Source organism: Lissotriton vulgaris, chromosome 1_1 (genome assembly GCF_964263255.1).
Source record: "Lissotriton vulgaris chromosome 1_1, aLisVul1.2, whole genome shotgun sequence".
Lineage (NCBI taxonomy): Eukaryota > Metazoa > Chordata > Amphibia > Caudata > Salamandridae > Lissotriton > Lissotriton vulgaris.
In genome coordinates this window covers 200623711-200648476 of record NC_141685.1, presented here as the reverse complement: position 1 = coordinate 200648476, position 24766 = coordinate 200623711, and the positions used below count along the sequence as shown (strand labels likewise).

The following is a 24766-nucleotide window of genomic DNA, read 5'->3' as shown; positions in this document are numbered from 1 at the left end:
GTGAAACGGGCAGAGTTCTGCGCCCTGCGCCCCTTTACGCGTCCCTAATGCCATCCCAACGCGCCCTGGTCGGGCACAGCCCTGGTCGGGCTTAGATCACTGGAGCCTCTGGAGATCAAGAACTCCGGAAGCCTAGGGTCAGGCCTATTGCAGAGGCATCTTGTGCCTGGCCATTCCGGGATTGTTGTGTTTCAGGGCCTAGCCATCAATACTCCTGGGATTTCTTTCCATGAGAACCCTCATGTCCCTGTCCTCCCACAAGCCCGAGCTTTTATGTAAAATAAAGTGTGCTCTGTGGGCCTTCCCCTATGTGCTCTCTGCCTAATCTCTTTCTCCCAAGCTGAGCTCTGCAGGTAAATGTATCTATCTGACTGAGGGGCTAGGGAGGGCCTTTCCCAGCAGTCTTACAAGCCAAGAGTTCAGAGAAAGCACCTGCTCTGGGAAGGAGACTCTGCTCACAGAGAAGACAAGTCCAACATAACACAGTGAAGATGGGATGGGCAAGACACACGCCTCACGGGCTGGTAGCACGCAAACAGAGGAGCAGGGAGCTACGCTAAGCAGGCAAAGAGAAAAGTCATGTATGAGTCTCATGCACTGTGACCGGTAGTAATACTGGCTCTAACACCATTAGACAGTAGTCTACACATCATAAATTACAACAGTAACAAGACACTAAGCAAATGACAAATGCTGTATGGCATAAAGACGCCTTATATAATACAAGCTCCAGGCAGGCGCACACATGTCAAGACATATATTGAGTCTCAGGAAATGTATACAGTCAATAGTCTCTGTGGCGCAATCGGTTAGCGCGTTCGGCTGTTAACCGAAAGGTTGGTGGTTCAAGCCCACCCAGGGACGTAGCCTTTTGTCTGCATGAAACACAGATACGTACCTTTGCTCTTTCCTGCGTGCGATCCTTTCCCTGAATAGTTCAATCCTCAGCGTTCTCACTGCACCTGCAGTCAATTTCAATAATTAGGATAGAAAACAAAAGGCCAAGCCCTGTAATACAACCGTAGGCATATAAGCAGAGGAAAATAAGTCAAAAGGCCCACAGCATTTGTTCATCTGGCATCGAAGGCTGCAAGTGTAAGGACCTCGTGGCGCAACGGTTGCGCGTCTGACTCCAGATCAGAAGGTTGCGTGTTCAAATCACGTCGGGGTCACTGCTTACCATTTTATTCCCCACTGAGTTCATATATATCATTTCGAAAACAAAGTCAAAAGAAAGCAACCTTGCATTGGCCGGGAATCGAACTCGGGCCTCCCGCGTGGCAGGCGAGAATTCTACCACTGAACCACCAATGCTTCACATGGTGTGTTCACAGCAAGAGCTCTGTCCAAGACAGTGGTCAGGTTCACACACTTAAATTGTACACATATGAACAAAGTGTGCGCAGCAGACATGATAACGCCAACGTTTCACATGATGATGGCAAGAATCAGATGCAGGAGACTATAAGTAATAATGTCTTTGCATTTGCTGAGGTCACTGGCTTGGTACTAGAGTTGTGGTTATCAGGGCATGATGGCAGGCTGCTCCTGACAGAAGTGGCTCACAGAATGCACCCGCCAGATCACCAGCACTATTGTGTTTCAGATCATGTCACTGAACTCTCCTCCTGGAAAATCCTTCCCACTGGCTTTGCCAGATTCTGTGTCCTCCCCAAAATGCTGGGGTGAAACGGGCAGAGTTCTGCGCCCTGCGCCCCTTTACGCGTCCCTAACGCCATCCCAACGCGCCCTGGTCGGGCACAGCCCTGGTCGGGCTTAGATCACTGGAGCCTCTGGAGATCAAGAACTCCGGAAGCCTAGGGTCAGGCCTATTGCAGAGGCATCTTGTGCCTGGCCATTCCGGGATTGTTGTGTTTCAGGGCCTAGCCATCAATACTCCTGGGATTTCTTTCCATGAGAACCCTCATGCCCCTGTCCTCCCACAAGCCCGAGCTTTTATGTAAAATAAAGTGTGCTCTGTGGGCCTTCCCCTATGTGCTCTCTGCCTAATCTCTTTCTCCCAAGCTGAGCTCTGCAGGTAAATGTATCTATCTGACTGAGGGGCTAGGGAGGGCCTTTCCCAGCAGTCTTACAAGCCAAGAGTTCAGAGAAAGCACCTGCTCTGGGAAGGAGACTCTGCTCACAGAGAAGACAAGTCCAACATAACACAGTGAAGATGGGATGGGCAAGACACACGCCTCACGGGCTGGTAGCACGCAAACAGAGGAGCAGGGAGCTACGCTAAGCAGGCAAAGAGAAAAGTCATGTATGAGTCTCATGCACTGTGACCGGTAGTAATACTGGCTCTAACACCATTAGACAGTAGTCTACACATCATAAATTACAACAGTAACAAGACACTAAGCAAATGACAAATGCTGTATGGCATAAAGACGCCTTATATAATACAAGCTCCAGGCAGGCGCACACATGTCAAGACATATATTGAGTCTCAGGAAATGTATACAGTCAATAGTCTCTGTGGCGCAATCGGTTAGCGCGTTTGGCTGTTAACCGAAAGGTTGGTGGTTCAAGCCCACCCAGGGACGTAGCCTTTTGTCTGCATGAAACACAGATACGTACCTTTGCTCTTTCCTGCGTGCGATCCTTTCCCTGAATAGTTCAATCCTCAGCGTTCTCACTGCACCTGCAGTCAATTTCAATAATTAGGATAGAAAACAAAAGGCCAAGCCCTGTAATACAACCGTAGGCATATAAGCAGAGGAAAATAAGTCAAAAGGCCCACAGCATTTGTTCATCTGGCATCGAAGGCTGCAAGTGTAAGGACCTCGTGGCGCAACGGTAGCGCGTCTGACTCCAGATCAGAAGGTTGCGTGTTCAAATCACGTCGGGGTCACTGCTTACCATTTTATTCCCCACTGAGTTCATAGATATCATTTCGAAAACAAAGTCAAAAGAAAGCAACCTTGCATTGGCCGGGAATCGAACCCGGGCCTCCCGCGTGGCAGGCGAGAATTCTACCACTGAACCACCAATGCTTCACATGGTGTGTTCACAGCAAGAGCTCTGTCCAAGACAGTGGTCAGGTTCACACACTTAAATTGTACACATATGAACAAAGTGTGCGCAGCAGACATGATAACGCCAACGTTTCACATGATGATGGCAAGAATCAGATGCAGGAGACTATAAGTAATAATGTCTTTGCATTTGCTGAGGTCACTGGCTTGGTACTAGAGTTGTGGTTATCAGGGCATGATGGCAGGCTGCTCCTGACAGAAGTGGCTCACAGAATGCACCCGCCAGATCACCAGCACTATTGTGTTTCAGATCATGTCACTGAACTCTCCTCCTGGAAAATCCTTCCCACTGGCTTTGCCAGATTCTGTGTCCTCCCCAAAATGCTGGGGTGAAACGGGCAGAGTTCTGCGCCCTGCGCCCCTTTACGCGTCCCTAATGCCATCCCAACGCGCCCTGGTCGGGCACAGCCCTGGTCGGGCTTAGATCACTGGAGCCTCTGGAGATCAAGAACTCCGGAAGCCTAGGGTCAGGCCTATTGCAGAGGCATCTTGTGCCTGGCCATTCCGGGATTGTTGTGTTTCAGGGCCTAGCCATCAATACTCCTGGGATTTCTTTCCATGAGAACCCTCATGTCCCTGTCCTCCCACAAGCCCGAGCTTTTATGTAAAATAAAGTGTGCTCTGTGGGCCTTCCCCTATGTGCTCTCTGCCTAATCTCTTTCTCCCAAGCTGAGCTCTGCAGGTAAATGTATCTATCTGACTGAGGGGCTAGGGAGGGCCTTTCCCAGCAGTCTTAGAAGCCAAGAGTTCAGAGAAAGCACCTGCTCTGGGAAGGAGACTCTGCTCACAGAGAAGACAAGTCCAACATAACACAGTGAAGATGGGATGGGCAAGACACACGCCTCACGGGCTGGTAGCACGCAAACAGAGGAGCAGGGAGCTACGCTAAGCAGACAAAGAGAAAAGTCATGTATGAGTCTCATGCACTGTGACCGGTAGTAATACTGGCTCTAACACCATTAGACAGTAGTCTACACATCATAAATTACAACAGTAACAAGACACTAAGCAAATGACAAATGCTGTATGGCATAAAGACGCCTTATATAATACAAGCTCCAGGCAGGCGCACACATGTCAAGACATATATTGAGTCTCAGGAAATGTATACAGTCAATAGTCTCTGTGGCGCAATCGGTTAGCGCGTTCGGCTGTTAACCGAAAGGTTGGTGGTTCAAGCCCACCCAGGGACGTAGCCTTTTGTCTGCATGAAACACAGATACGTACCTTTGCTCTTTCCTGCGTGCGATCCTTTCCCTGAATAGTTCAATCCTCAGCGTTCTCACTGCACCTGCAGTCAATTTCAATAATTAGGATAGAAAACAAAAGGCCAAGCCCTGTAATACAACCGTAGGCATATAAGCAGAGGAAAATAAGTCAAAAGGCCCACAGCATTTGTTCATCTGGCATCGAAGGCTGCAAGTGTAATGACCTCGTGGCGCAACGGTAGCGCGTCTGACTCCAGATCAGAAGGTTGCGTGTTCAAATCACGTCGGGGTCACTGCTTACCATTTTATTCCCCACTGAGTTCATATATATCATTTCGAAAACAAAGTCAAAAGAAAGCAACCTTGCATTGGCCGGGAATCGAACCCGGGCATCCCGCGTGGCAGGTGAGAATTCTACCACTGAACCACCAATGCTTCACATGGTGTGTTCACAGCAAGAGCTCTGTCCAAGACAGTGGTCAGGTTCACGCACTTAAATTGTACACATATGAACAAAGTGTGCGCAGCAGACATGATAACGCCAACGTTTCACATGATGATGGCAAGAATCAGATGCAGGAGACTATAAGTAATAATGTCTTTGCATTTGCTGAGGTCACTGGCTTGGTACTAGAGTTGTGGTTATCAGGGCATGATGGCAGGCTGCTCCTGACAGAAGTGGCTCACAGAATGCACCCGCCAGATCACCAGCACTATTGTGTTTCAGATCATGTCACTGAACTCTCCTCCTGGAAAATCCTTCCCTCTGGCTTTGCCAGATTCTGTGTCCTCCCCAAAATGCTGGGGTGAAACGGGCAGAGTTCTGCGCCCTGCGCCCCTTTACGCGTCCCTAATGCCATCCCAACGCGCCCTGGTCGGGCACAGCCCTGGTCGGGCTTAGATCACTGGAGCCTCTGGAGATCAAGAACTCCGGAAGCCTAGGGTCAGGCCTATTGCAGAGGCATCTTGTGCCTGGCCATTCCGGGATTGTTGTGTTTCAGGGCCTAGCCATCAATACTCCTGGGATTTCTTTCCATGAGAACCCTCATGTCCCTGTCCTCCCACAAGCCCGAGCTTTTATGTAAAATAAAGTGTGCTCTGTGGGCCTTCCCCTATGTGCTCTCTGCCTAATCTCTTTCTCCCAAGCTGAGCTCTGCAGGTAAATGTATCTATCTGACTGAGGGGCTAGGGAGGGCCTTTCCCAGCAGTCTTACAAGCCAAGAGTTCAGAGAAAGCACCTGCTCTGGGAAGGAGACTCTGCTCACAGAGAAGACAAGTCCAACATAACACAGTGAAGATGGGATGGGCAAGACACACGCCTCACGGGCTGGTAGCACGCAAACAGAGGAGCAGGGAGCTACGCTAAGCAGGCAAAGAGAAAAGTCATGTATGAGTCTCATGCACTGTGACCGGTAGTAATACTGGCTCTAACACCATTAGACAGTAGTCTACACATCATAAATTACAACAGTAACAAGACACTAAGCAAATGACAAATGCTGTATGGCATAAAGACGCCTTATATAATACAAGCTCCAGGCAGGCGCACACATGTCAAGACATATATTGAGTCTCAGGAAATGTATACAGTCAATAGTCTCTGTGGCGCAATCGGTTAGCGCGTTCGGCTGTTAACCGAAAGGTTGGTGGTTCAAGCCCACCCAGGGACGTAGCCTTTTGTCTGCATGAAACACAGATACGTACCTTTGCTCTTTCCTGCGTGCGATCCTTTCCCTGAATAGTTCAATCCTCAGCGTTCTCACTGCACCTGCAGTCAATTTCAATAATTAGGATAGAAAACAAAAGGCCAAGCCCTGTAATACAACCGTAGGCATATAAGCAGAGGAAAATAAGTCAAAAGGCCCACAGCATTTGTTCATCTGGCATCGAAGGCTGCAAGTGTAAGGACCTCGTGGCGCAACGGTTGCGCGTCTGACTCCAGATCAGAAGGTTGCGTGTTCAAATCACGTCGGGGTCACTGCTTACCATTTTATTCCCCACTGAGTTCATATATATCATTTCGAAAACAAAGTCAAAAGAAAGCAACCTTGCATTGGCCGGGAATCGAACTCGGGCCTCCCGCGTGGCAGGCGAGAATTCTACCACTGAACCACCAATGCTTCACATGGTGTGTTCACAGCAAGAGCTCTGTCCAAGACAGTGGTCAGGTTCACACACTTAAATTGTACACATATGAACAAAGTGTGCGCAGCAGACATGATAACGCCAACGTTTCACATGATGATGGCAAGAATCAGATGCAGGAGACTATAAGTAATAATGTCTTTGCATTTGCTGAGGTCACTGGCTTGGTACTAGAGTTGTGGTTATCAGGGCATGATGGCAGGCTGCTCCTGACAGAAGTGGCTCACAGAATGCACCCGCCAGATGACCAGCACTATTGTGTTTCAGATCATGTCACTGAACTCTCCTCCTGGAAAATCCTTCCCACTGGCTTTGCCAGATTCTGTGTCCTCCCCAAAATGCTGGGGTGAAACGGGCAGAGTTCTGCGCCCTGCGCCCCTTTACGCGTCCCTAACGCCATCCCAACGCGCCCTGGTCGGGCACAGCCCTGGTCGGGCTTAGATCACTGGAGCCTCTGGAGATCAAGAACTCCGGAAGCCTAGGGTCAGGCCTATTGCAGAGGCATCTTGTGCCTGGCCATTCCGGGATTGTTGTGTTTCAGGGCCTAGCCATCAATACTCCTGGGATTTCTTTCCATGAGAACCCTCATGCCCCTGTCCTCCCACAAGCCCGAGCTTTTATGTAAAATAAAGTGTGCTCTGTGGGCCTTCCCCTATGTGCTCTCTGCCTAATCTCTTTCTCCCAAGCTGAGCTCTGCAGGTAAATGTATCTATCTGACTGAGGGGCTAGGGAGGGCCTTTCCCAGCAGTCTTACAAGCCAAGAGTTCAGAGAAAGCACCTGCTCTGGGAAGGAGACTCTGCTCACAGAGAAGACAAGTCCAACATAACACAGTGAAGATGGGATGGGCAAGACACACGCCTCACGGGCTGGTAGCACGCAAACAGAGGAGCAGGGAGCTACGCTAAGCAGGCAAAGAGAAAAGTCATGTATGAGTCTCATGCACTGTGACCGGTAGTAATACTGGCTCTAACACCATTAGACAGTAGTCTACACATCATAAATTACAACAGTAACAAGACACTAAGCAAATGACAAATGCTGTATGGCATAAAGACGCCTTATATAATACAAGCTCCAGGCAGGCGCACACATGTCAAGACATATATTGAGTCTCAGGAAATGTATACAGTCAATAGTCTCTGTGGCGCAATCGGTTAGCGCGTTCGGCTGTTAACCGAAAGGTTGGTGGTTCAAGCCCACCCAGGGACGTAGCCTTTTGTCTGCATGAAACACAGATACGTACCTTTGCTCTTTCCTGCGTGCGATCCTTTCCCTGAATAGTTCAATCCTCAGCGTTCTCACTGCACCTGCAGTCAATTTCAATAATTAGGATAGAAAACAAAAGGCCAAGCCCTGTAATACAACCGTAGGCATATAAGCAGAGGAAAATAAGTCAAAAGGCCCACAGCATTTGTTCATCTGGCATCGAAGGCTGCAAGTGTAAGGACCTCGTGGCGCAACGGTAGCGCGTCTGACTCCAGATCAGAAGGTTGCGTGTTCAAATCACGTCGGGGTCACTGCTTACCATTTTATTCCCCACTGAGTTCATAGATATCATTTCGAAAACAAAGTCAAAAGAAAGCAACCTTGCATTGGCCGGGAATCGAACCCGGGCCTCCCGCGTGGCAGGCGAGAATTCTACCACTGAACCACCAATGCTTCACATGGTGTGTTCACAGCAAGAGCTCTGTCCAAGACAGTGGTCAGGTTCACACACTTAAATTGTACACATATGAACAAAGTGTGCGCAGCAGACATGATAACGCCAACGTTTCACATGATGATGGCAAGAATCAGATGCAGGAGACTATAAGTAATAATGTCTTTGCATTTGCTGAGGTCACTGGCTTGGTACTAGAGTTGTGGTTATCAGGGCATGATGGCAGGCTGCTCCTGACAGAAGTGGCTCACAGAATGCACCCGCCAGATCACCAGCACTATTGTGTTTCAGATCATGTCACTGAACTCTCCTCCTGGAAAATCCTTCCCACTGGCTTTGCCAGATTCTGTGTCCTCCCCAAAATGCTGGGGTGAAATGGGCAGAGTTCTGCGCCCTGCGCCCCTTTACGCGTCCCTAATGCCATCCCAACGCGCCCTGGTCGGGCACAGCCCTGGTCGGGCTTAGATCACTGGAGCCTCTGGAGATCAAGAACTCCGGAAGCCTAGGGTCAGGCCTATTGCAGAGGCATCTTGTGCCTGGCCATTCCGGGATTGTTGTGTTTCAGGGCCTAGCCATCAATACTCCTGGGATTTCTTTCCATGAGAACCCTCATGTCCCTGTCCTCCCACAAGCCCGAGCTTTTATGTAAAATAAAGTGTGCTCTGTGGGCCTTCCCCTATGTGCTCTCTGCCTAATCTCTTTCTCCCAAGCTGAGCTCTGCAGGTAAATGTATCTATCTGACTGAGGGGCTAGGGAGGGCCTTTCCCAGCAGTCTTACAAGCCAAGAGTTCAGAGAAAGCACCTGCTCTGGGAAGGAGACTCTGCTCACAGAGAAGACAAGTCCAACATAACACAGTGAAGATGGGATGGGCAAGACACACGCCTCACGGGCTGGTAGCACGCAAACAGAGGAGCAGGGAGCTACGCTAAGCAGGCAAAGAGAAAAGTCATGTATGAGTCTCATGCACTGTGACCGGTAGTAATACTGGCTCTAACACCATTAGACAGTAGTCTACACATCATAAATTACAACAGTAACAAGACACTAAGCAAATGACAAATGCTGTATGGCATAAAGACGCCTTATATAATACAAGCTCCAGGCAGGCGCACACATGTCAAGACATATATTGAGTCTCAGGAAATGTATACAGTCAATAGTCTCTGTGGCGCAATCGGTTAGCGCGTTCGGCTGTTAACCGAAAGGTTGGTGGTTCAAGCCCACCCAGGGACGTAGCCTTTTGTCTGCATGAAACACAGATACGTACCTTTGCTCTTTCCTGCGTGCGATCCTTTCCCTGAATAGTTCAATCCTCAGCGTTCTCACTGCACCTGCAGTCAATTTCAATAATTAGGATAGAAAACAAAAGGCCAAGCCCTGTAATACAACCGTAGGCATATAAGCAGAGGAAAATAAGTCAAAAGGCCCACAGCATTTGTTCATCTGGCATCGAAGGCTGCAAGTGTAAGGACCTCGTGGCGCAACGGTAGCGCGTCTGACTCCAGATCAGAAGGTTGCGTGTTCAAATCACGTCGGGGTCACTGCTTACCATTTTATTCCCCACTGAGTTCATATATATCATTTCGAAAACAAAGTCAAAAGAAAGCAACCTTGCATTGGCCGGGAATCTAACTCGGGCCTCCCGCGTGGCAGGCGAGAATTCTACCACTGAACCACCAATGCTTCACATGGTGTGTTCACAGCAAGAGCTCTGTCCAAGACAGTGGTCAGGTTCACACACTTAAATTGTACACATATGAACAAAGTGTGCGCAGCAGACATGATAACGCCAACGTTTCACATGATGATGGCAAGAATCAGATGCAGGAGACTATAAGTAATAATGTCTTTGCATTTGCTGAGGTCACTGGCTTGGTACTAGAGTTGTGGTTATCAGGGCATGATGGCAGGCTGCTCCTGACAGAAGTGGCTCACAGAATGCACCCGCCAGATCACCAGCACTATTGTGTTTCAGATCATGTCACTGAACTCTCCTCCTGGAAAATCCTTCCCACTGGCTTTGCCAGATTCTGTGTCCTCCCCAAAATGCTGGGGTGAAACGGGCAGAGTTCTGCGCCCTGCGCCCCTTTACGCGTCCCTAACGCCATCCCAACGCGCCCTGGTCGGGCACAGCCCTGGTCGGGCTTAGATCACTGGAGCCTCTGGAGATCAAGAACTCCGGAAGCCTAGGGTCAGGCCTATTGCAGAGGCATCTTGTGCCTGGCCATTCCGGGATTGTTGTGTTTCAGGGCCTAGCCATCAATACTCCTGGGATTTCTTTCCATGAGAACCCTCATGTCCCTGTCCTCCCACAAGCCCGAGCTTTTATGTAAAATAAAGTGTGCTCTGTGGGCCTTCCCCTATGTGCTCTCTGCCTAATCTCTTTCTCCCAAGCTGAGCTCTGCAGGTAAATGTATCTATCTGACTGAGGGGCTAGGGAGGGCCTTTCCCAGCAGTCTTAGAAGCCAAGAGTTCAGAGAAAGCACCTGCTCTGGGAAGGAGACTCTGCTCACAGAGAAGACAAGTCCAACATAACACAGTGAAGATGGGATGGGCAAGACACACGCCTCACGGGCTGGTAGCACGCAAACAGAGGAGCAGGGAGCTACGCTAAGCAGACAAAGAGAAAAGTCATGTATGAGTCTCATGCACTGTGACCGGTAGTAATACTGGCTCTAACACCATTAGACAGTAGTCTACACATCATAAATTACAACAGTAACAAGACACTAAGCAAATGACAAATGCTGTATGGCATAAAGACGCCTTATATAATACAAGCTCCAGGCAGGCGCACACATGTCAAGACATATATTGAGTCTCAGGAAATGTATACAGTCAATAGTCTCTGTGGCGCAATCGGTTAGCGCGTTCGGCTGTTAACCGAAAGGTTGGTGGTTCAAGCCCACCCAGGGACGTAGCCTTTTGTCTGCATGAAACACAGATACGTACCTTTGCTCTTTCCTGCGTGCGATCCTTTCCCTGAATAGTTCAATCCTCAGCGTTCTCACTGCACCTGCAGTCAATTTCAATAATTAGGATAGAAAACAAAAGGCCAAGCCCTGTAATACAACCGTAGGCATATAAGCAGAGGAAAATAAGTCAAAAGGCCCACAGCATTTGTTCATCTGGCATCGAAGGCTGCAAGTGTAAGGACCTCGTGGCGCAACGGTAGCGCGTCTGACTCCAGATCAGAAGGTTGCGTGTTCAAATCACGTCGGGGTCACTGCTTACCATTTTATTCCCCACTGAGTTCATATATATCATTTCGAAAACAAAGTCAAAAGAAAGCAACCTTGCATTGGCCGGGAATCGAACCCGGGCATCCCGCGTGGCAGGTGAGAATTCTACCACTGAACCACCAATGCTTCACATGGTGTGTTCACAGCAAGAGCTCTGTCCAAGACAGTGGTCAGGTTCACGCACTTAAATTGTACACATATGAACAAAGTGTGCGCAGCAGACATGATAACGCCAACGTTTCACATGATGATGGCAAGAATCAGATGCAGGAGACTATAAGTAATAATGTCTTTGCATTTGCTGAGGTCACTGGCTTGGTACTAGAGTTGTGGTTATCAGGGCATGATGGCAGGCTGCTCCTGACAGAAGTGGCTCACAGAATGCACCCGCCAGATCACCAGCACTATTGTGTTTCAGATCATGTCACTGAACTCTCCTCCTGGAAAATCCTTCCCACTGGCTTTGCCAGATTCTGTGTCCTCCCCAAAATGCTGGGGTGAAACGGGCAGAGTTCTGCGCCCTGCGCCCCTTTACGCGTCCCTAATGCCATCCCAACGCGCCCTGGTCCGGCACAGCCCTGGTCGGGCTTAGATCACTGGAGCCTCTGGAGATCAAGAACTCCGGAAGCCTAGGGTCAGGCCTATTGCAGAGGCATCTTGTGCCTGGCCATTCCGGGATTGTTGTGTTTCAGGGCCTAGCCATCAATACTCCTGGGATTTCTTTCCATGAGAACCCTCATGTCCCTGTCCTCCCACAAGCCCGAGCTTTTATGTAAAATAAAGTGTGCTCTGTGGGCCTTCCCCTATGTGCTCTCTGCCTAATCTCTTTCTCCCAAGCTGAGCTCTGCAGGTAAATGTATCTATCTGACTGAGGGGCTAGGGAGGGCCTTTCCCAGCAGTCTTACAAGCCAAGAGTTCAGAGAAAGCACCTGCTCTGGGAAGGAGACTCTGCTCACAGAGAAGACAAGTCCAACATAACACAGTGAAGATGGGATGGGCAAGACACACGCCTCACGGGCTGGTAGCACGCAAACAGAGGAGCAGGGAGCTACGCTAAGCAGGCAAAGAGAAAAGTCATGTATGAGTCTCATGCACTGTGACCGGTAGTAATACTGGCTCTAACACCATTAGACAGTAGTCTACACATCATAAATTACAACAGTAACAAGACACTAAGCAAATGACAAATGCTGTATGGCATAAAGACGCCTTATATAATACAAGCTCCAGGCAGGCGCACACATGTCAAGACATATATTGAGTCTCAGGAAATGTATACAGTCAATAGTCTCTGTGGCGCAATCGGTTAGCGCGTTCGGCTGTTAACCGAAAGGTTGGTGGTTCAAGCCCACCCAGGGACGTAGCCTTTTGTCTGCATGAAACACAGATACGTACCTTTGCTCTTTCCTGCGTGCGATCCTTTCCCTGAATAGTTCAATCCTCAGCGTTCTCACTGCACCTGCAGTCAATTTCAATAATTAGGATAGAAAACAAAAGGCCAAGCCCTGTAATACAACCGTAGGCATATAAGCAGAGGAAAATAAGTCAAAAGGCCCACAGCATTTGTTCATCTGGCATCGAAGGCTGCAAGTGTAAGGACCTCGTGGCGCAACGGTAGCGCGTCTGACTCCAGATCAGAAGGTTGCGTGTTCAAATCACGTCGGGGTCACTGCTTACCATTTTATTCCCCACTGAGTTCATATATATCATTTCGAAAACAAAGTCAAAAGAAAGCAACCTTGCATTGGCCGGGAATCGAACTCGGGCCTCCCGCGTGGCAGGCGAGAATTCTACCACTGAACCACCAATGCTTCACATGGTGTGTTCACAGCAAGAGCTCTGTCCAAGACAGTGGTCAGGTTCACACACTTAAATTGTACACATATGAACAAAGTGTGCGCAGCAGACATGATAACGCCAACGTTTCACATGATGATGGCAAGAATCAGATGCAGGAGACTATAAGTAATAATGTCTTTGCATTTGCTGAGGTCACTGGCTTGGTACTAGAGTTGTGGTTATCAGGGCATGATGGCAGGCTGCTCCTGACAGAAGTGGCTCACAGAATGCACCCGCCAGATCACCAGCACTATTGTGTTTCAGATCATGTCACTGAACTCTCCTCCTGGAAAATCCTTCCCACTGGCTTTGCCAGATTCTGTGTCCTCCCCAAAATGCTGGGGTGAAACGGGCAGAGTTCTGCGCCCTGCGCCCCTTTACGCGTCCCTAACGCCATCCCAACGTGCCCTGGTCGGGCACAGCCCTGGTCGGGCTTAGATCACTGGAGCCTCTGGAGATCAAGAACTCCGGAAGCCTAGGGTCAGGCCTATTGCAGAGGCATCTTGTGCCTGGCCATTCCGGGATTGTTGTGTTTCAGGGCCTAGCCATCAATACTCCTGGGATTTCTTTCCATGAGAACCCTCATGCCCCTGTCCTCCCACAAGCCCGAGCTTTTATGTAAAATAAAGTGTGCTCTGTGGGCCTTCCCCTATGTGCTCTCTGCCTAATCTCTTTCTCCCAAGCTGAGCTCTGCAGGTAAATGTATCTATCTGACTGAGGGGCTAGGGAGGGCCTTTCCCAGCAGTCTTACAAGCCAAGAGTTCAGAGAAAGCACCTGCTCTGGGAAGGAGACTCTGCTCACAGAGAAGACAAGTCCAACATAACACAGTGAAGATGGGATGGGCAAGACACACGCCTCACGGGCTGGTAGCACGCAAACAGAGGAGCAGGGAGCTACGCTAAGCAGGCAAAGAGAAAAGTCATGTATGAGTCTCATGCACTGTGACCGGTAGTAATACTGGCTCTAACACCATTAGACAGTAGTCTACACATCATAAATTACAACAGTAACAAGACACTAAGCAAATGACAAATGCTGTATGGCATAAAGACGCCTTATATAATACAAGCTCCAGGCAGGCGCACACATGTCAAGACATATATTGAGTCTCAGGAAATGTATACAGTCAATAGTCTCTGTGGCGCAATCGGTTAGCGCGTTCGGCTGTTAACCGAAAGGTTGGTGGTTCAAGCCCACCCAGGGACGTAGCCTTTTGTCTGCATGAAACACAGATACGTACCTTTGCTCTTTCCTGCGTGCGATCCTTTCCCTGAATAGTTCAATCCTCAGCGTTCTCACTGCACCTGCAGTCAATTTCAATAATTAGGATAGAAAACAAAAGGCCAAGCCCTGTAATACAACCGTAGGCATATAAGCAGAGGAAAATAAGTCAAAAGGCCCACAGCATTTGTTCATCTGGCATCGAAGGCTGCAAGTGTAAGGACCTCGTGGCGCAACGGTAGCGCGTCTGACTCCAGATCAGAAGGTTGCGTGTTCAAATCACGTCGGGGGTCACTGCTTACCATTTTATTCCCCACTGAGTTCATAGATATCATTTCGAAAACAAAGTCAAAAGAAAGCAACCTTGCATTGGCCGGGAATCGAACCCGGGCCTCCCGCATGGCAGGCGAGAATTCTACCACTGAACCACCAATGCTTCACATGGTGTGTTCACAGCAAGAGCTCTGTCCAAGACAGTGGTCAGGTTCACACACTTAAATTGTACACATATGAACAAAGTGTGCGCAGCAGACATGATAACGCCAACGTTTCACATGATGATGGCAAGAATCAGATGCAGGAGACTATAAGTAATAATGTCTTTGCATTTGCTGAGGTCACTGGCTTGGTACTAGAGTTGTGGTTATCAGGGCATGATGGCAGGCTGCTCCTGACAGAAGTGGCTCACAGAATGCACCCGCCAGATCACCAGCACTATTGTGTTTCAGATCATGTCACTGAACTCTCCTCCTGGAAAATCCTTCCCACTGGCTTTGCCAGATTCTGTGTCCTCCCCAAAATGCTGGGGTGAAACGGGCAGAGTTCTGCGCCCTGCGCCCCTTTACGCGTCCCTAATGCCATCCCAACGCGCCCTGGTCGGGCACAGCCCTGGTCGGGCTTAGATCACTGGAGCCTCTGGAGATCAAGAACTCCGGAAGCCTAGGGTCAGGCCTATTGCAGAGGCATCTTGTGCCTGGCCATTCCGGGATTGTTGTGTTTCAGGGCCTAGCCATCAATACTCCTGGGATTTCTTTCCATGAGAACCCTCATGTCCCTGTCCTCCCACAAGCCCGAGCTTTTATGTAAAATAAAGTGTGCTCTGTGGGCCTTCCCCTATGTGCTCTCTGCCTAATCTCTTTCTCCCAAGCTGAGCTCTGCAGGTAAATGTATCTATCTGACTGAGGGGCTAGGGAGGGCCTTTCCCAGCAGTCTTACAAGCCAAGAGTTCAGAGAAAGCACCTGCTCTGGGAAGGAGACTCTGCTCACAGAGAAGACAAGTCCAACATAACACAGTGAAGATGGGATGGGCAAGACACACGCCTCACGGGCTGGTAGCACGCAAACAGAGGAGCAGGGAGCTACGCTAAGCAGGCAAAGAGAAAAGTCATGTATGAGTCTCATGCACTGTGACCGGTAGTAATACTGGCTCTAACACCATTAGACAGTAGTCTACACATCATAAATTACAACAGTAACAAGACACTAAGCAAATGACAAATGCTGTATGGCATAAAGACGCCTTATATAATACAAGCTCCAGGCAGGCGCACACATGTCAAGACATATATTGAGTCTCAGGAAATGTATACAGTCAATAGTCTCTGTGGCGCAATCGGTTAGCGCGTTCGGCTGTTAACCGAAAGGTTGGTGGTTCAAGCCCACCCAGGGACGTAGCCTTTTGTCTGCATGAAACACAGATACGTACCTTTGCTCTTTCCTGCGTGCGATCCTTTCCCTGAATAGTTCAATCCTCAGCGTTCTCACTGCACCTGCAGTCAATTTCAATAATTAGGATAGAAAACAAAAGGCCAAGCCCTGTAATACAACCGTAGGCATATAAGCAGAGGAAAATAAGTCAAAAGGCCCACAGCATTTGTTCATCTGGCATCGAAGGCTGCATGTGTAATGACCTCGTGGCGCAACGGTAGCGCGTCTGACTCCAGATCAGAAGGTTGCGTGTTCAAATCACGTCGGGGTCACTGCTTACCATTTTATTCCCCACTGAGTTCATATATATCATTTCGAAAACAAAGTCAAAAGAAAGCAACCTTGCATTGGCCGGGAATCGAACCCGGGCATCCCGCGTGGCAGGTGAGAATTCTACCACTGAACCACCAATGCTTCACATGGTGTGTTCACAGCAAGAGCTCTGTCCAAGACAGTGGTCAGGTTCACGCACTTAAATTGTACACATATGAACAAAGTGTGCGCAGCAGACATGATAACGCCAACGTTTCACATGATGATGGCAAGAATCAGATGCAGGAGACTATAAGTAATAATGTCTTTGCATTTGCTGAGGTCACTGGCTTGGTACTAGAGTTGTGGTTATCAGGGCATGATGGCAGGCTGCTCCTGACAGAAGTGGCTCACAGAATGCACCCGCCAGATCACCAGCACTATTGTGTTTCAGATCATGTCACTGAACTCTCCTCCTGGAAAATCCTTCCCACTGGCTTTGCCAGATTCTGTGTCCTCCCCAAAATGCTGGGGTGAAACGGGCAGAGTTCTGCGCCCTGCGCCCCTTTACGCGTCCCTAATGCCATCCCAACGCGCCCTGGTCGGGCACAGCCCTGGTCGGGCTTAGATCACTGGAGCCTCTGGAGATCAAGAACTCCGGAAGCCTAGGGTCAGGCCTATTGCAGAGGCATCTTGTGCCTGGCCATTCCGGGATTGTTGTGTTTCAGGGCCTAGCCATCAATACTCCTGGGATTTCTTTCCATGAGAACCCTCATGTCCCTGTCCTCCCACAAGCCCGAGCTTTTATGTAAAATAAAGTGTGCTCTGTGGGCCTTCCCCTATGTGCTCTCTGCCTAATCTCTTTCTCCCAAGCTGAGCTCTGCAGGTAAATGTATCTATCTGACTGAGGGGCTAGGGAGGGCCTTTCCCAGCAGTCTTACAAGCCAAGAGTTCAGAGAAAGCACCTGCTCTGGGAAGGAGACTCTGCTCACAGAGAAGACAAGTCCAACATAACACAGTGAAGATGGGATGGGCAAGACACACGCCTCACGGGCTGGTAGCACGCAAACAGAGGAGCAGGGAGCTACGCTAAGCAGGCAAAGAGAAAAGTCATGTATGAGTCTCATGCACTGTGACCGGTAGTAATACTGGCTCTAACACCATTAGACAGTAGTCTACACATCATAAATTACAACAGTAACAAGACACTAAGCAAATGACAAATGCTGTATGGCATAAAGACGCCTTATATAATACAAGCTCCAGGCAGGCGCACACATGTCAAGACATATATTGAGTCTCAGGAAATGTATACAGTCAATAGTCTCTGTGGCGCAATCGGTTAGCGCGTTCGGCTGTTAACCGAAAGGTTGGTGGTTCAAGCCCACCCAGGGACGTAGCCTTTTGTCTGCATGAAACACAGATACGTACCTTTGCTCTTTCCTGCGTGCGATCCTTTCCCTGAATAGTTCAATCCTCAGCGTTCTCACTGCACCTGCAGTCAATTTCAATAATTAGGATAGAAAACAAAAGGCCAAGCCCTGTAATACAACCGTAGGCATATAAGCAGAGGAAAATAAGTCAAAAGGCCCACAGCATTTGTTCATCTGGCATCGAAGGCTGCAAGTGTAAGGACCTCGTGGCGCAACGGTTGCGCGTCTGACTCCAGATCAGAAGGTTGCGTGTTCAAATCACGTCGGGGTCACTGCTTACCATTTTATTCCCCACTGAGTTCATATATATCATTTCGAAAACAAAGTCAAAAGAAAGCAACCTTGCATTGGCCGGGAATCGAACTCGGGCCTCCCGCGTGGCAGGCGAGAATTCTACCACTGAACCACCAATGCTTCACATGGTGTGTTCACAGCAAGAGCTCTGTCCAAGACAGTGGTCAGGTTCACACACTTAAATTGTACACATATGAACAAAGTGTGCGCAGCAGACATGATAACGCCAACGTTTCACATGATGATGGCAAGAATCAGATGCAGGAGACTATAAGTAATAATGTCTTTGCATTTGCTGAGGTCACTGGCTTGGTACTAGAGTTGTGGTTATCAGGGCATGATGGCAGGCTGCTCCTGACAGAAGTGGCTCACAGAATGCACCCGCCAGATCACCAGCACTATTGTGTTTCAGATCATGTCACTGAACTCTCCTCCTGGAAAATCCTTCCCACTGGCTTTGCCAGATTCTGTGTCCTCCCCAAAATGCTGGGGTGAAACGGGCAGAGTTCTGCGCCCTGCGCCCCTTTACGCGTCCCTAACGCCATCCCAACGCGCCCTGGTCGGGCACAGCCCTGGTCGGGCTTAGATCACTGGAGCCTCTGGAGATCAAGAACTCCGGAAGCCTAGGGTCAGGCCTATTGCAGAGGCATCTTGTGCCTGGCCATTCCGGGATTGTTGTGTTTCAGGGCCTAGCCATCAATACTCCTGGGATTTCTTTCCATGAGAACCCTCATGCCCCTGTCCTCCCACAAGCCCGAGCTTTTATGTAAAATAAAGTGTGCTCTGTGGGCCTTCCCCTATGTGCTCTCTGCCTAATCTCTTTCTCCCAAGCTGAGCTCTGCAGGTAAATGTATCTATCTGACTGAGGGGCTAGGGAGGGCCTTTCCCAGCAGTCTTACAAGCCAAGAGTTCAGAGAAAGCACCTGCTCTGGGAAGGAGACTCTGCTCACAGAGAAGACAAGTCCAACATAACACAGTGAAGATGGGATGGGCAAGACACACGCCTCACGGGCTGGTAGCACGCAAACAGAGGAGCAGGGAGCTACGCTAAGCAGGCAAAGAGAAAAGTCATGTATGAGTCTCATGCACTGTGACCGGTAGTAATACTGGCTCTAACACCATTAGACAGTAGTCTACACATCATAAATTACAACAGTAACAAGACACTAAGCAAATGACAAATGCTGTATGGCATAAAGACGCCTTATATAATACAAGCTCCAGGCAGGCGCACACATGTCAAGACATATATTGAGTCTCAGGAAATGTATACAGTCAATAGTCTCTGTGGCGCAATCGGTTAGCGCGTTTGGCTGTTAACCGAAAGGTTGGTGGTTCAAGCCCACCCAGGGACGTAGCCTTTTGTCTGCATGAAACACAGATACGTACCTTTGCTCTTTCCTGCGTGCGATCCTTTCCCTGAATAGTTCAATCCTCAGCGTTCTCACTGCACCTGCAGTCAATTTCAATAATTAGGATAGAAAACAAAAGGCCAAGCCCTGTAATACAACCGTAGGCATATAAGCAGAGGAAAATAAGTCAAAAGGCCCACAGCATTTGTTCATCTGGCATCGAAGGCTGCAAGTGTAAGGACCTCGTGGCGCAACGGTAGCGCGTCTGACTCCAGATCAGAAGGTTGCGTGTTCAAATCACGTCGGGGTCACTGCTTACCATTTTATTCCCCACTGAGTTCATAGATATCATTTCGAAAACAAAGTCAAAAGAAAGCAACCTTGCATTGGCCGGGAATCGAACCCGGGCCTCCCGCGTGGCAGGCGAGAATTCTACCACTGAACCACCAATGCTTCACATGGTGTGTTCACAGCAAGAGCTCTGTCCAAGACAGTGGTCAGGTTCACACACTTAAATTGTACACATATGAACAAAGTGTGCGCAGCAGACATGATAACGCCAACGTTTCACATGATGATGGCAAGAATCAGATGCAGGAGACTATAAGTAATAATGTCTTTGCATTTGCTGAGGTCACTGGCTTGGTACTAGAGTTGTGGTTATCAGGGCATGATGGCAGGCTGCTCCTGACAGAAGTGGCTCACAGAATGCACCCGCCAGATCACCAGCACTATTGTGTTTCAGATCATGTCACTGAACTCTCCTCCTGGAAAATCCTTCCCACTGGCTTTGCCAGATTCTGTGTCCTCCCCAAAATGCTGGGGTGAAACGGGCAGAGTTCTGCGCCCTGCGCCCCTTTACGCGTCCCTAATGCCATCCCAACGCGCCCTGGTCGGGCACAGCCCTGGTCGGGCTTAGATCACTGGAGCCTCTGGAGATCAAGAACTCCGGAAGCCTAGGGTCAGGCCTATTGCAGAGGCATCTTGTGCCTGGCCATTCCGGGATTGTTGTGTTTCAGGGCCTAGCCATCAATACTCCTGGGATTTCTTTCCATGAGAACCCTCATGTCCCTGTCCTCCCACAAGCCCGAGCTTTTATGTAAAATAAAGTGTGCTCTGTGGGCCTTCCCCTATGTGCTCTCTGCCTAATCTCTTTCTCCCAAGCTGAGCTCTGCAGGTAAATGTATCTATCTGACTGAGGGGCTAGGGAGGGCCTTTCCCAGCAGTCTTAGAAGCCAAGAGTTCAGAGAAAGCACCTGCTCTGGGAAGGAGACTCTGCTCACAGAGAAGACAAGTCCAACATAACACAGTGAAGATGGGATGGGCAAGACACACGCCTCACGGGCTGGTAGCACGCAAACAGAGGAGCAGGGAGCTACGCTAAGCAGACAAAGAGAAAAGTCATGTATGAGTCTCATGCACTGTGACCGGTAGTAATACTGGCTCTAACACCATTAGACAGTAGTCTACACATCATAAATTACAACAGTAACAAGACACTAAGCAAATGACAAATGCTGTATGGCATAAAGACGCCTTATATAATACAAGCTCCAGGCAGGCGCACACATGTCAAGACATATATTGAGTCTCAGGAAATGTATACAGTCAATAGTCTCTGTGGCGCAATCGGTTAGCGCGTTCGGCTGTTAACCGAAAGGTTGGTGGTTCAAGCCCACCCAGGGACGTAGCCTTTTGTCTGCATGAAACACAGATACGTACCTTTGCTCTTTCCTGCGTGCGATCCTTTCCCTGAATAGTTCAATCCTCAGCGTTCTCACTGCACCTGCAGTCAATTTCAATAATTAGGATAGAAAACAAAAGGCCAAGCCCTGTAATACAACCGTAGGCATATAAGCAGAGGAAAATAAGTCAAAAGGCCCACAGCATTTGTTCATCTGGCATCGAAGGCTGCAAGTGTAATGACCTCGTGGCGCAACGGTAGCGCGTCTGACTCCAGATCAGAAGGTTGCGTGTTCAAATCACGTCGGGGTCACTGCTTACCATTTTATTCCCCACTGAGTTCATATATATCATTTCGAAAACAAAGTCAAAAGAAAGCAACCTTGCATTGGCCGGGAATCGAACCCGGGCATCCCGCGTGGCAGGTGAGAATTCTACCACTGAACCACCAATGCTTCACATGGTGTGTTCACAGCAAGAGCTCTGTCCAAGACAGTGGTCAGGTTCACGCACTTAAATTGTACACATATGAACAAAGTGTGCGCAGCAGACATGATAACGCCAACGTTTCACATGATGATGGCAAGAATCAGATGCAGGAGACTATAAGTAATAATGTCTTTGCATTTGCTGAGGTCACTGGCTTGGTACTAGAGTTGTGGTTATCAGGGCATGATGGCAGGCTGCTCCTGACAGAAGTGGCTCACAGAATGCACCCGCCAGATCACCAGCACTATTGTGTTTCAGATCATGTCACTGAACTCTCCTCCTGGAAAATCCTTCCCTCTGGCTTTGCCAGATTCTGTGTCCTCCCCAAAATGCTGGGGTGAAACGGGCAGAGTTCTGCGCCCTGCGCCCCTTTACGCGTCCCTAATGCCATCCCAACGCGCCCTGGTCGGGCACAGCCCTGGTCGGGCTTAGATCACTGGAGCCTCTGGAGATCAAGAACTCCGGAAGCCTAGGGTCAGGCCTATTGCAGAGGCATCTTGTGCCTGGCCATTCCGGGATTGTTGTGTTTCAGGGCCTAGCCATCAATACTCCTGGGATTTCTTTCCATGAGAACCCTCATGTCCCTGTCCTCCCACAAGCCCGAGCTTTTATGTAAAATAAAGTGTGCTCTGTGGGCCTTCCCCTATGTGCTCTCTGCCTAATCTCTTTCTCCCAAGCTGAGCTCTGCAGGTAAATGTATCTATCTGACTGAGGGGCTAGGGAGGGCCTTTCCCAGCAGTCTTACAAGCCAAGAGTTCAGAGAAAGCACCTGCTCTGGGAAGGAGACTCTGCTCACAGAGAAGACAAGTCCAACATAACACAGTGAAGATGGGATGGGCAAGACACACGCCTCACGGGCTGGTAGCACGCAAACAGAGGAGCAGGGAGCTACGCTAAGCAGGCAAAGAGAAAAGTCATGTATGAGTCTCATGCACTGTGACCGGTAGTAATACTGGCTCTAACACCATTAGACAGTAGTCTACACATCATAAATTACAACAGTAACAAGACACTAAGCAAATGACAAATGCTGTATGGCATAAAGACGCCTTATATAATACAAGCTCCAGGCAGGCGCACACATGTCAAGACATATATTGAGTCTCAGGAAATGTATACAGTCAATAGTCTCTGTGGCGCAATCGGTTAGCGCGTTCGGCTGTTAACCGAAAGGTTGGTGGTTCAAGCCCACCCAGGGACGTAGCCTTTTGTCTGCATGAAACACAGATACGTACCTTTGCTCTTTCCTGCGTGCGATCCTTTCCCTGAATAGTTCAATCCTCAGCGTTCTCACTGCACCTGCAGTCAATTTCAATAATTAGGATAGAAAACAAAAGGCCAAGCCCTGTAATACAACCGTAGGCATATAAGCAGAGGAAAATAAGTCAAAAGGCCCACAGCATTTGTTCATCTGGCATCGAAGGCTGCAAGTGTAAGGACCTCGTGGCGCAACGGTTGCGCGTCTGACTCCAGATCAGAAGGTTGCGTGTTCAAATCACGTCGGGGTCACTGCTTACCATTTTATTCCCCACTGAGTTCATATATATCATTTCGAAAACAAAGTCAAAAGAAAGCAACCTTGCATTGGCCGGGAATCGAACTCGGGCCTCCCGCGTGGCAGGCGAGAATTCTACCACTGAACCACCAATGCTTCACATGGTGTGTTCACAGCAAGAGCTCTGTCCAAGACAGTGGTCAGGTTCACACACTTAAATTGTACACATATGAACAAAGTGTGCGCAGCAGACATGATAACGCCAACGTTTCACATGATGATGGCAAGAATCAGATGCAGGAGACTATAAGTAATAATGTCTTTGCATTTGCTGAGGTCACTGGCTTGGTACTAGAGTTGTGGTTATCAGGGCATGATGGCAGGCTGCTCCTGACAGAAGTGGCTCACAGAATGCACCCGCCAGATGACCAGCACTATTGTGTTTCAGATCATGTCACTGAACTCTCCTCCTGGAAAATCCTTCCCACTGGCTTTGCCAGATTCTGTGTCCTCCCCAAAATGCTGGGGTGAAACGGGCAGAGTTCTGCGCCCTGCGCCCCTTTACGCGTCCCTAACGCCATCCCAACGCGCCCTGGTCGGGCACAGCCCTGGTCGGGCTTAGATCACTGGAGCCTCTGGAGATCAAGAACTCCGGAAGCCTAGGGTCAGGCCTATTGCAGAGGCATCTTGTGCCTGGCCATTCCGGGATTGTTGTGTTTCAGGGCCTAGCCATCAATACTCCTGGGATTTCTTTCCATGAGAACCCTCATGCCCCTGTCCTCCCACAAGCCCGAGCTTTTATGTAAAATAAAGTGTGCTCTGTGGGCCTTCCCCTATGTGCTCTCTGCCTAATCTCTTTCTCCCAAGCTGAGCTCTGCAGGTAAATGTATCTATCTGACTGAGGGGCTAGGGAGGGCCTTTCCCAGCAGTCTTACAAGCCAAGAGTTCAGAGAAAGCACCTGCTCTGGGAAGGAGACTCTGCTCACAGAGAAGACAAGTCCAACATAACACAGTGAAGATGGGATGGGCAAGACACACGCCTCACGGGCTGGTAGCACGCAAACAGAGGAGCAGGGAGCTACGCTAAGCAGGCAAAGAGAAAAGTCATGTATGAGTCTCATGCACTGTGACCGGTAGTAATACTGGCTCTAACACCATTAGACAGTAGTCTACACATCATAAATTACAACAGTAACAAGACACTAAGCAAATGACAAATGCTGTATGGCATAAAGACGCCTTATATAATACAAGCTCCAGGCAGGCGCACACATGTCAAGACATATATTGAGTCTCAGGAAATGTATACAGTCAATAGTCTCTGTGGCGCAATCGGTTAGCGCGTTCGGCTGTTAACCGAAAGGTTGGTGGTTCAAGCCCACCCAGGGACGTAGCCTTTTGTCTGCATGAAACACAGATACGTACCTTTGCTCTTTCCTGCGTGCGATCCTTTCCCTGAATAGTTCAATCCTCAGCGTTCTCACTGCACCTGCAGTCAATTTCAATAATTAGGATAGAAAACAAAAGGCCAAGCCCTGTAATACAACCGTAGGCATATAAGCAGAGGAAAATAAGTCAAAAGGCCCACAGCATTTGTTCATCTGGCATCGAAGGCTGCAAGTGTAAGGACCTCGTGGCGCAACGGTAGCGCGTCTGACTCCAGATCAGAAGGTTGCGTGTTCAAATCACGTCGGGGTCACTG

The 24766-nt window shown here is 49.2% G+C and overlaps 44 non-coding genes across 44 annotated transcripts; 30 read left to right on the top strand and 14 right to left on the bottom strand.

Moving 5' to 3' along the window:
- The first annotated feature begins 790 nt into the window (after positions 1-790).
- TRNAN-GUU (transfer RNA asparagine (anticodon GUU)) lies at positions 791-864 on the top strand. Its single transcript has one exon. It is a non-coding gene; the product is annotated as a tRNA-Asn (tRNA).
- A 236-nt stretch (positions 865-1100) lies between these two features.
- On the top strand, positions 1101-1172 carry TRNAW-CCA (transfer RNA tryptophan (anticodon CCA)). The gene has a single exon. It is a non-coding gene; the product is annotated as a tRNA-Trp (tRNA).
- A 71-nt stretch (positions 1173-1243) lies between these two features.
- TRNAG-GCC (transfer RNA glycine (anticodon GCC)) lies at positions 1244-1314 on the bottom strand. The gene has a single exon. It is a non-coding gene; the product is annotated as a tRNA-Gly (tRNA).
- A 1161-nt stretch (positions 1315-2475) lies between these two features.
- TRNAN-GUU (transfer RNA asparagine (anticodon GUU)) lies at positions 2476-2549 on the top strand. Its single transcript has one exon. It is a non-coding gene; the product is annotated as a tRNA-Asn (tRNA).
- A 236-nt stretch (positions 2550-2785) lies between these two features.
- TRNAW-CCA (transfer RNA tryptophan (anticodon CCA)) lies at positions 2786-2857 on the top strand. The gene has a single exon. It is a non-coding gene; the product is annotated as a tRNA-Trp (tRNA).
- A 71-nt stretch (positions 2858-2928) lies between these two features.
- TRNAG-GCC (transfer RNA glycine (anticodon GCC)) lies at positions 2929-2999 on the bottom strand. Its single transcript has one exon. It is a non-coding gene; the product is annotated as a tRNA-Gly (tRNA).
- Positions 3000-4160: 1161 nt separating this feature from the next.
- On the top strand, positions 4161-4234 carry TRNAN-GUU (transfer RNA asparagine (anticodon GUU)). Its single transcript has one exon. It is a non-coding gene; the product is annotated as a tRNA-Asn (tRNA).
- A 236-nt stretch (positions 4235-4470) lies between these two features.
- On the top strand, positions 4471-4542 carry TRNAW-CCA (transfer RNA tryptophan (anticodon CCA)). Its single transcript has one exon. It is a non-coding gene; the product is annotated as a tRNA-Trp (tRNA).
- Positions 4543-4613: 71 nt separating this feature from the next.
- TRNAG-GCC (transfer RNA glycine (anticodon GCC)) lies at positions 4614-4684 on the bottom strand. Its single transcript has one exon. It is a non-coding gene; the product is annotated as a tRNA-Gly (tRNA).
- Positions 4685-5845: 1161 nt separating this feature from the next.
- TRNAN-GUU (transfer RNA asparagine (anticodon GUU)) lies at positions 5846-5919 on the top strand. Its single transcript has one exon. It is a non-coding gene; the product is annotated as a tRNA-Asn (tRNA).
- Positions 5920-6155: 236 nt separating this feature from the next.
- TRNAW-CCA (transfer RNA tryptophan (anticodon CCA)) lies at positions 6156-6227 on the top strand. The gene has a single exon. It is a non-coding gene; the product is annotated as a tRNA-Trp (tRNA).
- A 71-nt stretch (positions 6228-6298) lies between these two features.
- TRNAG-GCC (transfer RNA glycine (anticodon GCC)) lies at positions 6299-6369 on the bottom strand. Its single transcript has one exon. It is a non-coding gene; the product is annotated as a tRNA-Gly (tRNA).
- A 1161-nt stretch (positions 6370-7530) lies between these two features.
- Positions 7531-7604, top strand: TRNAN-GUU (transfer RNA asparagine (anticodon GUU)). The gene has a single exon. It is a non-coding gene; the product is annotated as a tRNA-Asn (tRNA).
- Positions 7605-7840: 236 nt separating this feature from the next.
- TRNAW-CCA (transfer RNA tryptophan (anticodon CCA)) lies at positions 7841-7912 on the top strand. Its single transcript has one exon. It is a non-coding gene; the product is annotated as a tRNA-Trp (tRNA).
- A 71-nt stretch (positions 7913-7983) lies between these two features.
- Positions 7984-8054, bottom strand: TRNAG-GCC (transfer RNA glycine (anticodon GCC)). Its single transcript has one exon. It is a non-coding gene; the product is annotated as a tRNA-Gly (tRNA).
- A 1161-nt stretch (positions 8055-9215) lies between these two features.
- On the top strand, positions 9216-9289 carry TRNAN-GUU (transfer RNA asparagine (anticodon GUU)). The gene has a single exon. It is a non-coding gene; the product is annotated as a tRNA-Asn (tRNA).
- Positions 9290-9525: 236 nt separating this feature from the next.
- Positions 9526-9597, top strand: TRNAW-CCA (transfer RNA tryptophan (anticodon CCA)). The gene has a single exon. It is a non-coding gene; the product is annotated as a tRNA-Trp (tRNA).
- A 71-nt stretch (positions 9598-9668) lies between these two features.
- Positions 9669-9739, bottom strand: TRNAG-GCC (transfer RNA glycine (anticodon GCC)). Its single transcript has one exon. It is a non-coding gene; the product is annotated as a tRNA-Gly (tRNA).
- Positions 9740-10900: 1161 nt separating this feature from the next.
- TRNAN-GUU (transfer RNA asparagine (anticodon GUU)) lies at positions 10901-10974 on the top strand. Its single transcript has one exon. It is a non-coding gene; the product is annotated as a tRNA-Asn (tRNA).
- Positions 10975-11210: 236 nt separating this feature from the next.
- Positions 11211-11282, top strand: TRNAW-CCA (transfer RNA tryptophan (anticodon CCA)). Its single transcript has one exon. It is a non-coding gene; the product is annotated as a tRNA-Trp (tRNA).
- A 71-nt stretch (positions 11283-11353) lies between these two features.
- On the bottom strand, positions 11354-11424 carry TRNAG-GCC (transfer RNA glycine (anticodon GCC)). The gene has a single exon. It is a non-coding gene; the product is annotated as a tRNA-Gly (tRNA).
- Positions 11425-12585: 1161 nt separating this feature from the next.
- Positions 12586-12659, top strand: TRNAN-GUU (transfer RNA asparagine (anticodon GUU)). Its single transcript has one exon. It is a non-coding gene; the product is annotated as a tRNA-Asn (tRNA).
- A 236-nt stretch (positions 12660-12895) lies between these two features.
- Positions 12896-12967, top strand: TRNAW-CCA (transfer RNA tryptophan (anticodon CCA)). Its single transcript has one exon. It is a non-coding gene; the product is annotated as a tRNA-Trp (tRNA).
- A 71-nt stretch (positions 12968-13038) lies between these two features.
- On the bottom strand, positions 13039-13109 carry TRNAG-GCC (transfer RNA glycine (anticodon GCC)). The gene has a single exon. It is a non-coding gene; the product is annotated as a tRNA-Gly (tRNA).
- Positions 13110-14270: 1161 nt separating this feature from the next.
- On the top strand, positions 14271-14344 carry TRNAN-GUU (transfer RNA asparagine (anticodon GUU)). The gene has a single exon. It is a non-coding gene; the product is annotated as a tRNA-Asn (tRNA).
- Positions 14345-14580: 236 nt separating this feature from the next.
- Positions 14581-14653, top strand: TRNAW-CCA (transfer RNA tryptophan (anticodon CCA)). Its single transcript has one exon. It is a non-coding gene; the product is annotated as a tRNA-Trp (tRNA).
- A 71-nt stretch (positions 14654-14724) lies between these two features.
- TRNAG-GCC (transfer RNA glycine (anticodon GCC)) lies at positions 14725-14795 on the bottom strand. Its single transcript has one exon. It is a non-coding gene; the product is annotated as a tRNA-Gly (tRNA).
- Positions 14796-15956: 1161 nt separating this feature from the next.
- Positions 15957-16030, top strand: TRNAN-GUU (transfer RNA asparagine (anticodon GUU)). Its single transcript has one exon. It is a non-coding gene; the product is annotated as a tRNA-Asn (tRNA).
- Positions 16031-16266: 236 nt separating this feature from the next.
- Positions 16267-16338, top strand: TRNAW-CCA (transfer RNA tryptophan (anticodon CCA)). Its single transcript has one exon. It is a non-coding gene; the product is annotated as a tRNA-Trp (tRNA).
- Positions 16339-16409: 71 nt separating this feature from the next.
- Positions 16410-16480, bottom strand: TRNAG-GCC (transfer RNA glycine (anticodon GCC)). The gene has a single exon. It is a non-coding gene; the product is annotated as a tRNA-Gly (tRNA).
- Positions 16481-17641: 1161 nt separating this feature from the next.
- Positions 17642-17715, top strand: TRNAN-GUU (transfer RNA asparagine (anticodon GUU)). The gene has a single exon. It is a non-coding gene; the product is annotated as a tRNA-Asn (tRNA).
- Positions 17716-17951: 236 nt separating this feature from the next.
- Positions 17952-18023, top strand: TRNAW-CCA (transfer RNA tryptophan (anticodon CCA)). Its single transcript has one exon. It is a non-coding gene; the product is annotated as a tRNA-Trp (tRNA).
- A 71-nt stretch (positions 18024-18094) lies between these two features.
- On the bottom strand, positions 18095-18165 carry TRNAG-GCC (transfer RNA glycine (anticodon GCC)). The gene has a single exon. It is a non-coding gene; the product is annotated as a tRNA-Gly (tRNA).
- A 1161-nt stretch (positions 18166-19326) lies between these two features.
- TRNAN-GUU (transfer RNA asparagine (anticodon GUU)) lies at positions 19327-19400 on the top strand. The gene has a single exon. It is a non-coding gene; the product is annotated as a tRNA-Asn (tRNA).
- A 236-nt stretch (positions 19401-19636) lies between these two features.
- Positions 19637-19708, top strand: TRNAW-CCA (transfer RNA tryptophan (anticodon CCA)). Its single transcript has one exon. It is a non-coding gene; the product is annotated as a tRNA-Trp (tRNA).
- A 71-nt stretch (positions 19709-19779) lies between these two features.
- TRNAG-GCC (transfer RNA glycine (anticodon GCC)) lies at positions 19780-19850 on the bottom strand. The gene has a single exon. It is a non-coding gene; the product is annotated as a tRNA-Gly (tRNA).
- Positions 19851-21011: 1161 nt separating this feature from the next.
- Positions 21012-21085, top strand: TRNAN-GUU (transfer RNA asparagine (anticodon GUU)). Its single transcript has one exon. It is a non-coding gene; the product is annotated as a tRNA-Asn (tRNA).
- Positions 21086-21321: 236 nt separating this feature from the next.
- TRNAW-CCA (transfer RNA tryptophan (anticodon CCA)) lies at positions 21322-21393 on the top strand. Its single transcript has one exon. It is a non-coding gene; the product is annotated as a tRNA-Trp (tRNA).
- Positions 21394-21464: 71 nt separating this feature from the next.
- On the bottom strand, positions 21465-21535 carry TRNAG-GCC (transfer RNA glycine (anticodon GCC)). Its single transcript has one exon. It is a non-coding gene; the product is annotated as a tRNA-Gly (tRNA).
- Positions 21536-22696: 1161 nt separating this feature from the next.
- TRNAN-GUU (transfer RNA asparagine (anticodon GUU)) lies at positions 22697-22770 on the top strand. The gene has a single exon. It is a non-coding gene; the product is annotated as a tRNA-Asn (tRNA).
- Positions 22771-23006: 236 nt separating this feature from the next.
- Positions 23007-23078, top strand: TRNAW-CCA (transfer RNA tryptophan (anticodon CCA)). The gene has a single exon. It is a non-coding gene; the product is annotated as a tRNA-Trp (tRNA).
- A 71-nt stretch (positions 23079-23149) lies between these two features.
- Positions 23150-23220, bottom strand: TRNAG-GCC (transfer RNA glycine (anticodon GCC)). The gene has a single exon. It is a non-coding gene; the product is annotated as a tRNA-Gly (tRNA).
- Positions 23221-24381: 1161 nt separating this feature from the next.
- Positions 24382-24455, top strand: TRNAN-GUU (transfer RNA asparagine (anticodon GUU)). Its single transcript has one exon. It is a non-coding gene; the product is annotated as a tRNA-Asn (tRNA).
- Positions 24456-24691: 236 nt separating this feature from the next.
- TRNAW-CCA (transfer RNA tryptophan (anticodon CCA)) lies at positions 24692-24763 on the top strand. Its single transcript has one exon. It is a non-coding gene; the product is annotated as a tRNA-Trp (tRNA).
- The last annotated feature ends 3 nt before the right edge of the window (positions 24764-24766 follow it).